General features: G+C 49.5%; 1 non-coding gene across 1 annotated transcript; it reads left to right on the top strand.

Moving 5' to 3' along the window:
* The first annotated feature begins 961 nt into the window (after positions 1 to 961).
* On the top strand, positions 962 to 1,032 carry trnag-ccc (transfer RNA glycine (anticodon CCC)). The gene has a single exon. It is a non-coding gene; the product is annotated as a tRNA-Gly (tRNA).
* The last annotated feature ends 10,342 nt before the right edge of the window (positions 1,033 to 11,374 follow it).

The raw sequence follows: 11,374 nt of genomic DNA, 5'->3' as shown, positions 1-11,374 counted from the left end.
ACGAGGGAAACGGAAGGGCAAAAATTCAATTCCGGGTTTTAGGACTAATTCAATTCCGGGTTTCTAGCGTTCGCAGGGTGTGTTCAATACAGCAAATACACAGCTGATTCGGGTTGCTAACATTTAGCGGCAGCGATTCAACAACATTGGTCTCGGACTGCAATGCAGACCTATGACATCCAGACTGATATAGGCTTACATTAATCGTTGCTGCCCGCAGTTACACACACACACCCAACGACGACGTAGGAAGCAGTACCAAATATTTTATCTAATGATTAGGTGTCGCGAAAAGATACGTGCTGTACATAGGGTAGGACTTTGTTATAGCAGCTTTCAATTTGCGAACGGCGTCTTGATCCAACTAAATTCTCAGGTCACCGGTTTATCCTTCACGAACGACTGTTCTCACTTACTAGAATTGAACATTCGGTCGTGTTTCAGTTCAGTGAGCGGAACTCCGCATTTGAGCTCGGTTGAGCCCCTGATTCGACGATACATCCTAGAATGGGACACTGGGACACATCATCAGTATTGTTTTCTGTAGTCCTCGGATGTTTCGGGTCTTTAAACATAAACCCTCTCAGGCGACCCAGCCAGAACGATTCGGTGAACAAATCTTTTGAACGCATCTTTTTAATTAATTGATTCTAAAGGTTCGGTACACTGAAAAGAATTGCTTAGCCCATCACAAACTAACCTGCTTTATTACAAAATCACAACCAAGAGGGGAAACTAATTTTTCAGGCGCCCAACTTCCGAAAATTTACCAAAATAAAAGTAGTTAAATAGTTTCGTTTGCCGTGTTAATATAAAATATCTTCTCTTTGACTGTATCATTTAAAATGACTGCTGAATAAATAACGCTGGCGTTAATCTTTTACGTTATATATTTATAACCACAACACACACCAGCGTAGATAATAATTTATATTCCAGCAATGATCAGTTGTCGGCATGAGCGCCGCTGGTGTAGTGGTATCATGCAAGATTCCCATTCTTGCGACCCGGGTTCGATTCCCGGGCGGCGCACACATTTTTTTTAATACTTTCGCTTTTTCCCCCCCTTCAAATAAACTTGACTTCACCTATCTTTTTTTTCTTACTTGAACTTGACTTTTGTGAACAGCCTTGACTTTGGTCAATTTACACCCATTTTAACTCATCACAACTGTATCCACAAAGTTCGTTGTGACGGAGAAGCGACGGTGTGTGTGTGTGTGTGTGTGTGTGTGTGTGTGTGTGTGTGTGTGTGTGTGTGTGTGTGTGTGTGTGTGATGGCCTGGCGGCTTGTCCAGGGTGTCTCCCCGCCCTGCCGTCCAATGACTGCTGGGATAGGCTCCAGCATCCCCGCGACCCTGAGTAGGATAAGCAGTTTGGATGGATGGATGGATGGAGAAGCAGCGGTTCAGACGCACAGCAGCAACTTAAGCCGGAGACGGGGCGCACCGCCAGACGGACCGGCTGGCGACGCAAAACCCAAACACCATCGTCGAAGATGAATCCGCTATAAAAATACAATTTCGAGAGCAGGATTAATCACAGTCACAACTGGAAATCACCTCAATAGCTACAATAAAACACTTCCCATGGCTGAGCTGTTTTTTTTAACAGTTTTGAAGTTGCTTTAGAATGAATGAATGTCGTTCGCCTACATTCATTTTATACCCTGAAAACCGCGACGGTTTAATACATGTGAAGTCTTTTAATAAGGGCCCCATCTTCCGGTAGGTGAAAAAAGGGATGGTTGTGTCGCCAAGTCCGAGCGCCGGAGACGAGGGGGGGGGGATGCAGCTGGCGGAGATCTGCACTCTTCTATTTGTTTTTGTTTTGTGCCATGTGGTCAAGGCTGGATTAGTACCCCCAGGGGCCCCTGGAGTCTGGACACTGAAGCTCATCCCCCACCCCACCCACACACACACACACACACACACACACACACACACACACACACACACACACACACACACACACACACACACACACACACACACACACACACACACACACACACACACACACACACACACACACACTCCCTCCCCACGCCCCAGCCATTTAACCCCACCTTAATTATTTTGAGCTTCCGGTCAAGCTGGCATGCCAAATCCACTAGACCATAATCACACACCTATTGGTCAAAGGCTGAATAACCAGCCCACACCTATTGGTCAAAGGCTGAATAACCAGCCCAGCTGAATAACCAGTCCAGTGAGGCTATGGCAAACGATTGCCTCTCTAGGTAACGGGTCTACCAGATCATATGTGTGTATTCACAGAGAGCACCATGTTCAACCATTTAGTGGTGATGTCAGTAAGGATGGGAGGACAGTTGATGAGTTCATTGAGGAGGTTGAAAGAGTATTGTGGTCTAGGGAACAAACCTTAGAAGACAAGGTGGACTTTGTAATCTCCTTTTTAAAGGGGTCAGCTTTAGAGGAGGTGAGGTTACATTTCACGTACTCCAAAATGGCTGAGAGGGTTATTGCATTGTGACATCATCCACAATAGCTCGCTGGAAAAAAGAAAAACGATGGAGGTGCATTCCCCGTGCCAATCCCGGACAATATGACCCCCTGTGGGGGTCTATTCTCTGTCTCTCTCCCCCTCTCTCTCTGTCTCTCTCTCTCTCGCTATTCCTCTTTCCATCTCCAACTAAATGAGTTCGGTCGATGGCTGTTTCTCTCTCGCTGGGACTAAGAGGAAAACTGCAAATACGCAAGTAATCTAGTGATATACTGGTATATTAGATACTAACTTATAGTTAGCTTACCTTTTATCGCCAAGATGTTCGTTAATCCGGTCGATGTGGCCGGATTCTACGCTTGGTGCGGGTGTGTTAAACCGGCGACGCTCCGATGGGACCCCCATCCGGACTGTGTCTCCCATATCCCGCATGTTCACTACACGGGCTACTTGAGGGATGTAGACCGTAATGAGATCGACTGCAATTTCTGTAAAACCATCAGAGGATCGGGGCGCCAAAGGTGGGCTGCCCTGTACCGTCAAAGATGGGGACTTGCAGATCCCTTCGCACCTGCTAACGAGGCGGCTAGCATGGTGCTACCTAGCTATAGCCATGGGGCGGAGGCTAGCAACATCCCTCCGATGCTTCCTAGCTACAGTCACGGGACGGCGGCTAGCATTAGCATCCCTCCGGAGCCAGAGGCTATCCCACCATCCGGGATAGTTAGAGAGGACTGGATCAATGAGATCCTATCTCTCCCTGGTGAATCCGTGGCATGTTATTCGGCGGGTGCGGAACCCGAGGATTCACTGCCTGAGGAAGTAGACGATCAGGGCGTGGAAGACGACCAGCCAAGTTCGTCTCAACCAAACAAAGATGGCGACGCCATGCAACGTGGGTCCGAAACATTCCTCGCCAGTTTCCGCGATCTGTTCGCGCGAGCGGTCAAGTCTGCCGACATCGTTACCGAGCCGGGCAATCCTCAAGATCCGGTGGTAGCCGATTTTCCACGAATGGCAGAGAGGGTCAGGGACTCCACTCTACCACCTTATCCTCACATCGAACGAGCGTTTAAGCGGGCGGAGGCGGATCCGCTACTTAAATCGTCCTCAAAGTTCAGTCAGAAGGGGGTTGACGTCTTAGCAGTCGAGGTTAGGAACCTCAACTACAAAGACTGGAAAATTCCGCAACCAGAGAGGGACGTTTTATCGTTCAACCCTAACACCAAGGTGGGGTCTCGCGATACTCCCAAACACCCTTCGCAGTGGGGCCAACAGGTGGATCGTTACGCGTGGGATGCATGGCACGCCAGTACACGCGCAGCTGGACTCGTCTCAACGGCTGGGATGATAACGGCGTACATGCGCAAGCTCTGCAGCCTATCAAACGTCGAGCAAAGCAAAGCCGCCATCGCTACAGCAGGTATCGACGGGGCCGAGTTCGGTGACGTAGTGGCCAGCGAAGCAGGTTGTGAGTACATCTTCGAAATGGAACGCATAGCTGACTCCCTGGGATCGCTGCTGTATTCCATCGCTCTAGAGTGCGGTTCTAGCGCAGCTGCCTCCACCCTTTCGCGCAGACGTCTCTGGCTAGAGACAGCCGGGGTAAAAGAGGAATTCTGCAAGGAGTGGATGGCCCACTCCTGCGCAGGGAACCAGGGCCTGTTTGGAACGACCCCGGACATTATCAGCAAATACAAGGCCGCCCAGGCCGAGCGCGAAACCTTGCACAAGGAGCTTCTCCCGATGATGAAGAACCCGCCTACCCCTAAGCCCGCGGTGGGCACAGGGCAGGGGGACAAGCCTGCGCGCAAGCAGAAATGGAGAGAGACTTATCCAAAAAGAGGTGGTAAAGTGGGGCACGGGCGTGGACAGGGCTCACGTCCAAACTCCCAGTCTTCCACAGATCCAGCAGCCAAGGCGGCCAAGCCGGACAGCACAGACACTTCCAAGAAGGGAGCTGCCAAGTGACGTGTTTCGGCAGGATGTTACGACCCACACCAACAGACTGATTCCAGAGCCGTCTCCGGCGATATAGACGCTTGTTCAGGGGACACAGCGTGCGCAGGGCTAAACACTGCGCCTTTTATTTTGGTTTCTGATGCACAGTCTACTTGTTCTATTCCAAAGGTTGTGAATGTGAATACAAGTTTTTCTGTTGGTGATGATGGTGATTGCGTTTTAAAACGTTTGAAACGCAAGTCTGATTGTCTGTCTGAATCTTTAGGTAAAGATGATGATAACAATGTAATAACATCCCTGCTGGAAATATTGGATAATAATGACATGAGCGCAAATGAGCCCCTGGGAGGGGACTATGATGCGACAATGTTTAGTCTCTCTGATGGGTCAAATGGTAATTTGGAAAGGTTCAAAACGCCAATTCCCCCATCTGGGTCTCCTTTACAAGGACGAAGCCCCCCCATGGATGCAGGGCATGGCAGGCGGGGCTTCCCCAGACCCTTTACGCGCAACTTACGCGCGCTACCTGAACAGCAAGGTACAGGAGGCAACGAGACCTCAGTCACGCATGTTACACAGGTGGAAGGAATTGGTCCCGTCGGCTTCTGTTTTGGATCAGATAGCCCACGGACACCAAATCCTTTTCGGGAACGGTATTGTACCCCCGTACTTGGGAATAGTGCATACGGAACCGGGGTCGGTGGCCGAAGCACAAATCCTAGACAACGAACTCACAGAGTTACTCTCGAAAGGGGCAATCACGGTGGTTCCTCCCCTAGAAAGAGAAGACGGGTTTTACAGCCATTACTTTCTGGTCCCGAAGAAGGATGGGGGCATGCGCCCAATCCTAGATTTGAAACCCTTCAAAAAGTATGTAGAGAAGGTCAGTTTCAAAATGCTACGCACACCGGTTCTGCTGTCAATGGTGACACAGTCCGATTGGCCAACTTCGGTCGACCTAAAAGATGCTTTCTATCGTTGTCCGATTGCGGAAAGACACAGAAAGTATCTTCGGTTCTGTTACCGGGGTCAGTGTTACCAGTACACATGCCTCCCGTTCGGATATCGCCTCTCCTCTGACATTCACAAGGTGTGTGAAAGCAGCGCTCGGAGTGTTGATGCGCAAAGGTATGCGCTTGGCATGGTTCCTAGACGACCTGTTGGTGTTGGCCCGGTCGCCGGAACAAGCAATACTCCATACTCAGGAGTTGATGGAATTCATGGAGTACATGGGTTTCACTATCAACATAAAGAAGAGCGCGCCATGGCCTTCGTGCCAGGCAACGTATCTGGGTCTGAGTTTGGATACGGTATCCATGCGCGCAACCCTTACGCAAGAGAGATGGCATTCCACCAGGACCACGTTAGCACATTTCGTCCCGGGGACATATGTCACTTATCGGATGATCAGGAGGCTGCTGGGCCTTCTGGCATCGGCTCACCAAGTTGTTCCTTTAGGTCTGTTGTTCATGAGGAGACTGCAATTGTGGTTCGCAGTTCACTTCTTGAAATACGGCAACGAACGCCGGTACAACAACCATCTTATCCTGGTCCCGCGCGTGGTAGCGCAGGACCTAGACCACTGGAACAGAGCCTGTGTGGACATGTCTGGGGTCCCTATGGGCCCCAGGGGACCTGAGGTAACGATTTATACGGATGCGTCCCTCTCGGGTTGGGGGGCCATCCTTGGCTACAAAACAGCGCGAGGAGTGTGGCCGTCTGGGGAGAAGGTCCACATCAACGCGCGCGAGACAGAGACGATTTGGCTGGCTATCCAGCATTTCGCTCAGGATCTCGTAGGCCGTCACATAATGATAATGACAGACAGCATGACGGCCAAGGCCTACATCAACCGCCAAGGCGGTATGAAGTCCAAGCGTTGCAGAGAGTTGGCCATGCAAATTTGGATTTGGGTCAACAGCAACGCGCTATCAGTCAGGGCGCTTCATGTTCCTGGGAAGGACAACGAAGCAGCGGACATCCTCTCGAGAGGCGGCCCGCATGCGGACAATTGGAGCCTCAACCCAGCCATAGTGGCTATGATCTGGGAGAGGTTCGGGGTAGCTCAAGTGGATCTGTTCGCATCGAAACTCAATTACAAGTGCCCTCGTTGGTACTCGATGCTCCCGTCCGACCTAGCGCCGTTGGGGGTCAACGCGCTTGGACTAGATCCATGGCCCGAGGAGATGCTTTACGCATTCCCCCCGCGCAGGTGCCTCCTAGACCTGGTGGTCAAGTTCGAGCGCACAGGGGGTCGGTTAGTTCTCGTGGCCCCGTACGAACCGAGCACCCCGTGGTTTCCGCGAATAGTGCCCTGGATAGTAGGCGAGCGGTTCGACGTCCCGGAGTGGGCGGACGCGCTCACGCAAGCAGGAGGGCTGCTACGGGAGGGCCCCTGGATAGGAGGCTCCCGATTAGCGGCGTGGATGCTTACAAAGCCAGGCTCTTAGCTATGGGACTTAGTGCGCAAGTGATTCGTGTCATCTTAGCGGGGCGTAAAGGGGTACTGGAATCGATTTGACCAATTTTGCGCTGAACGCGACATGGACCCTTTGTCAGTAGGGACTGGCCCTATACTGACTTTTGTGGAGGTCTGTAGGAGTGATAGACTATGGTCTTTCTCCTCGGTCAAAGTCTGTGTATCGGCTCTCACGTTCTTCCGGGGGAAGATCGAGGGTAGCACGGTTTTCACGCACCCGCTCATGACGCAGTACCTGTTGGGTGCTAAGAAGCTCTCAGCTAAGGAGTTTACGAGAGCTGAAACTTGGGATGCTTCCCTTGTTCTGCGCGCACTAGAGAAAGATCCCTTTGAACCCATGTCTACGGCAGACATGCGTTATGTCTCGGCTAAGCTGGCTGTGCTCTTGGCACTTACCACCGCAGCGAGGGGTTGTGAGCTCACTGCACTCACCATCAAGGGGATGGTGTTTTCTGGTGATCTGATGGTCACGCTCTTTACAGACCCCAGCTTCGTGCCCAAAACTGTGTCTGTCCTGACGAGTAGGGCCCCGGTGGTGATACACGCGTTTCATCCGTCACCGGTGACTAGGGATGAGAAACGCTTGCACCTCTCGTGTCCTGTACGGGCTTTACGCATTTACATGCGGCGCACAGCAGATATTCGTAGGTCTGACAGGCTGCTGTTGACCTACAGAGTGAGCAAACCAGGTTATGCCCTTTCCACCCAGAGGCTAGCACACTGGCTGGTGGATGGTATTACGGAGGCGTATACCAAAGCGGGTAAAACAGCTCCTAAGCTGAAGGCGCATTCTACCCGAGGGACTGCTACGTCGATAGCTGTGTTGTCAGGTATCGACTGGGAGGTCATCCGCCAGGCGGCGGTTTGGAGTGGTGAGACCACTTTCTTACGGCATTATTACCGGCACGTTAAGGTGCGGTCGGTTGCCGACGCTGTTCTGGAGCAGGCCTCTTAGGATGCTCTCATCAGAACGCGTACCCCTTCCCACCAGGGGTTTGAAGGGTTCATTGGACGGCTAGAGAACGGAGGCACGAATCCTGTCGTTGTTCAATGCAATAACCCTCTCAGCCATTTTGGAGTACGTGAAATGTAACTTTGGGTTCGCGAAGCGAACCCTAGTTATATGAACAACGACAAAATGGCTGAGAATAGAGCCGTTCTCCTCCTACCCGGGCCACAGGTGTGGTGCTCATTTAGTTGGAGATGGTTCGACTTACAAAGAGGAATAGCGCTTCCGGTGGGCGTGCCAATACGGGGTCGGTGGGAGGACATATGACCACAGGGGGTCATATTGTCCGGGATTGGCACGGGGAATGCACCTCCATCGTTTTTCTTTTTTCCAGCGAGCTATTGTGGATGATGTCACAATGCAATAACCCTCTCAGCCATTTTGTTGTTGTTCATATAACTAGGGTTCGCTTCGCGAACCCAAAGTTACGGATGGGGGGGTGAGACTAAGCAGCCAAGTGACCTCTTTGCATACCTGAGAGATGCGTTTAGAGAGAAGTGCAGTGATCCCCAGTTATTCCACTCATTTTATGGGCGTAAGCAAGTTGAGGGCGAGGACCTTCGTGCATACTCACATGCGCTGTCCCAGATACTGAGTTCCATATGAAGACAATCGCCAAGCGCTCTGCCCAATGAGAAAGAAGCCATCAGAGATCAGTTTATTGAAGGGATTAGGGGCAGTTCGTTACTGAAGGCCCTGACTCAACTCATTCTCGCCCGGTTTTGAGCTGACACCCTCACCCGGTCCAAGAAGCCGGGTTTATCTGAATATACTTGTTGCTTGTTGCAAGTCAGAGGAGCTTGGAGAGAAACCTGCTTGGCGTGAAAAAGGTTGAAAGCTGGGACTGGTTCAGTGGTATGGTGTCAAAACAAGGTCACAAAGCATTGTAAACTCAAGTCAAGTATTGTTAAAAAAAAACTATATACTTGTGGCCTCGGTGTTGACACCGTGCAGTGGCAGCCCCGATTCTGTTAAATCCAATTATTTTTTAAGGTGTTCTTTCTCGCTGCAGTGGTGAACTTCTACGAATGCTTCGACACTTGACTGGCGTGCTCCTGCTCAGAGAGAAAAAAACAGGAATTTCTGCAGTTCAATGGTAACACACACACACACACATCTAAACCTACATATTTTTTTTGGGGGGGGGGCTCTCTATATAGTAACTGAAAAGGTGGATATTGTCACAGCCCTCCCAGGACTCACCCTCTTCGTCCCAGTCTTGCTAACTGTCTCACTTATCTTGCCACTCCCCCTGCTCTGGGTTCTCTCTCGTGTTTGTGTGTGTCTGTGTGCTTCAGGATTGGAGGCGGGGGTGCCGCAGGCAGAACAGAGGTCCACCACCTGCATCTTGTGAACTGCAATCAACCCTATTCGTTATATACCCAGCCTTGCCACATCCACCTTGCCAGATTGTAGTGCCTGCTCAGTTCAGGCTACACGGCCAGCCACAGTCCTGCCTCTGGTTGTTAGTCTGTCTGTGTCGGCATATTGGGTTCAGCCTTGCAGCCCCGGTTGACAGATACTATAATCCATTCCATCTATTCTTTCCTACTCACTGAGGATATTAAATGACATGTCCTCTCTCCTAGAAAGTCTTTATTCATGCAGCTCCTAGGATTACTCTCATCTGGACTTCCTGCTACGAACTGATTCCGTCTTTGAGTCCATGCGGCTGTGCAGAGCCATCGGCACCGAGATGGACAGAAGTGCAGCACAGCCAAAGACTTGCCAAGCCCCCAAGGCTCTGTAAGTGTCCATATAAAAGCACTGCCAATATTAATAATGCTGCTAGTACTGCTGCCAGTGACAGCTGTAACTAATATGGTTAAAAAAAGACGTGAGCTGAGGGTTGGAAAAAGAGCTCACTTTGCTAATGGAAACAGGAATTGAATTTTCCTTAATGTTCCACAATACGCAAGCATACTGTTATTTTAAGTTATCATCTTCATTTATTGTTTATTATCAGCATTATTTAATAGTACTGGGCCATTATTTTTGTTGTTGCCATGGTTAGTGTTATTATATTAACGTTGTTTAAAATGCAGAAATACGTGCCCTTTCAGCGAGGCTCAACAAACTTTGATACTTCTGTGTTGAAAAGCCTCGAGTCTGGGGGTTCGTTCAGCACGAGGAAAGGTGAATGGAAATACTGAGGAGATGCCGCCCTCACTTCCTCCATGTGTACATCTGGGGTCAGCCAATACTGTGACTACACAATCTGCCTGCCTACCTACCTGTTCGTCTGGCCAAGCCAAGAGGATCCTGGGTAACTATTCAACATCTGGGATGACATTTTACGCTTATGACTTCCACTGAGCTCGTTGGGAAACGCTCTGTGCAAGTGCTGATTGCAAAATCAATCATGTCTTTGGACAGTTATATGCGCGCTGATGCTGTGAAGTTGAACGGTGTATGAACTTCTGCACCACTTTACTTGAACAAATGCACATGTGTGTAAAACGTCTGAAAGGGAAAATAAGACATCCGAGGGAAAAAAAAATGGGGTTCACTCAAACTTTTTCCCTCTTGTAGCTGTGGTGGAACAGCAGCGCGGCCTACTTTCTTCTGCCTCTTTGTTTCATCTGAAGTACCCGTTGACGTGTCCTTGAATTAGCGGTATAGAGGAACCGAGTGAGGCTAATGATGCCATGGGGATGTATCTCAGTTACACAAGAATGCCATTGTTAAATTCTCCTTCAGTCAAGAGTGGGTTACCCATAGATGAACAATAACAGCTAAGCCCTCCCCTGGAAGGCTGCTGCAGAGTAGCCAGTCCTGTTTGCTCCTCGGTGACTTCGATCTGCAGATTAAAAAAAAAGAAGAAAAAAAAAGGAAAGTGTTATTTGAAGGACATCCAGAAAATTGCAAAAGCTGACAGGCTGTAATAGGCTTAAGGATAATGTAATAAGCTTTCCCATTTCTCTCCTAAACAAACATACATTCCCTGCACGGTTAGTCAGTCTGACAGTAAAGCACTGGCACGAGAGGACAAGGAAATTTTGAAGTTTGTCCAAAAAAAGTGCTGTTTAAGAGAAGAACTGAATACTTGCGTTTACATTTTATGCCATGAACCATATAAATGTTGTCACATTGTCTTTTGCTCAGTGTGCGTTGTCCATAGTACAATATGACTTTCAGAGAAACGGAAGAAATATCTCATATGCATGCATATGATCTGTCTTGTATTAGGTCTTCTAGTTAATTACACTTGGCGTACATGTCCAGATGTTTCACTATACTGGCAGTACCCTTGGCAGAGGATACCACGGAGGATGTTAATGCCACAAGAGTATGTCCTAATGAACTAATGATGATGAAAGTATGGGATTAGTATATTTTAAAAGCCAAAAAAGCCACTTTTTTGTCATTGTACAGTTGTTTGGTTACAATGAAATTTGTCTTCTGCATGTAACCCGTCCTATTGTATAGCAGTAGTAGACAGCTGTGGTGCAGTGCCT

The sequence above is a fragment of the Lampris incognitus genome, chromosome 17 (assembly GCF_029633865.1).
Source record: "Lampris incognitus isolate fLamInc1 chromosome 17, fLamInc1.hap2, whole genome shotgun sequence".
Lineage (NCBI taxonomy): Eukaryota > Metazoa > Chordata > Actinopteri > Lampriformes > Lampridae > Lampris > Lampris incognitus.
This window is presented reverse-complemented; position numbering and strand designations above follow the sequence as displayed.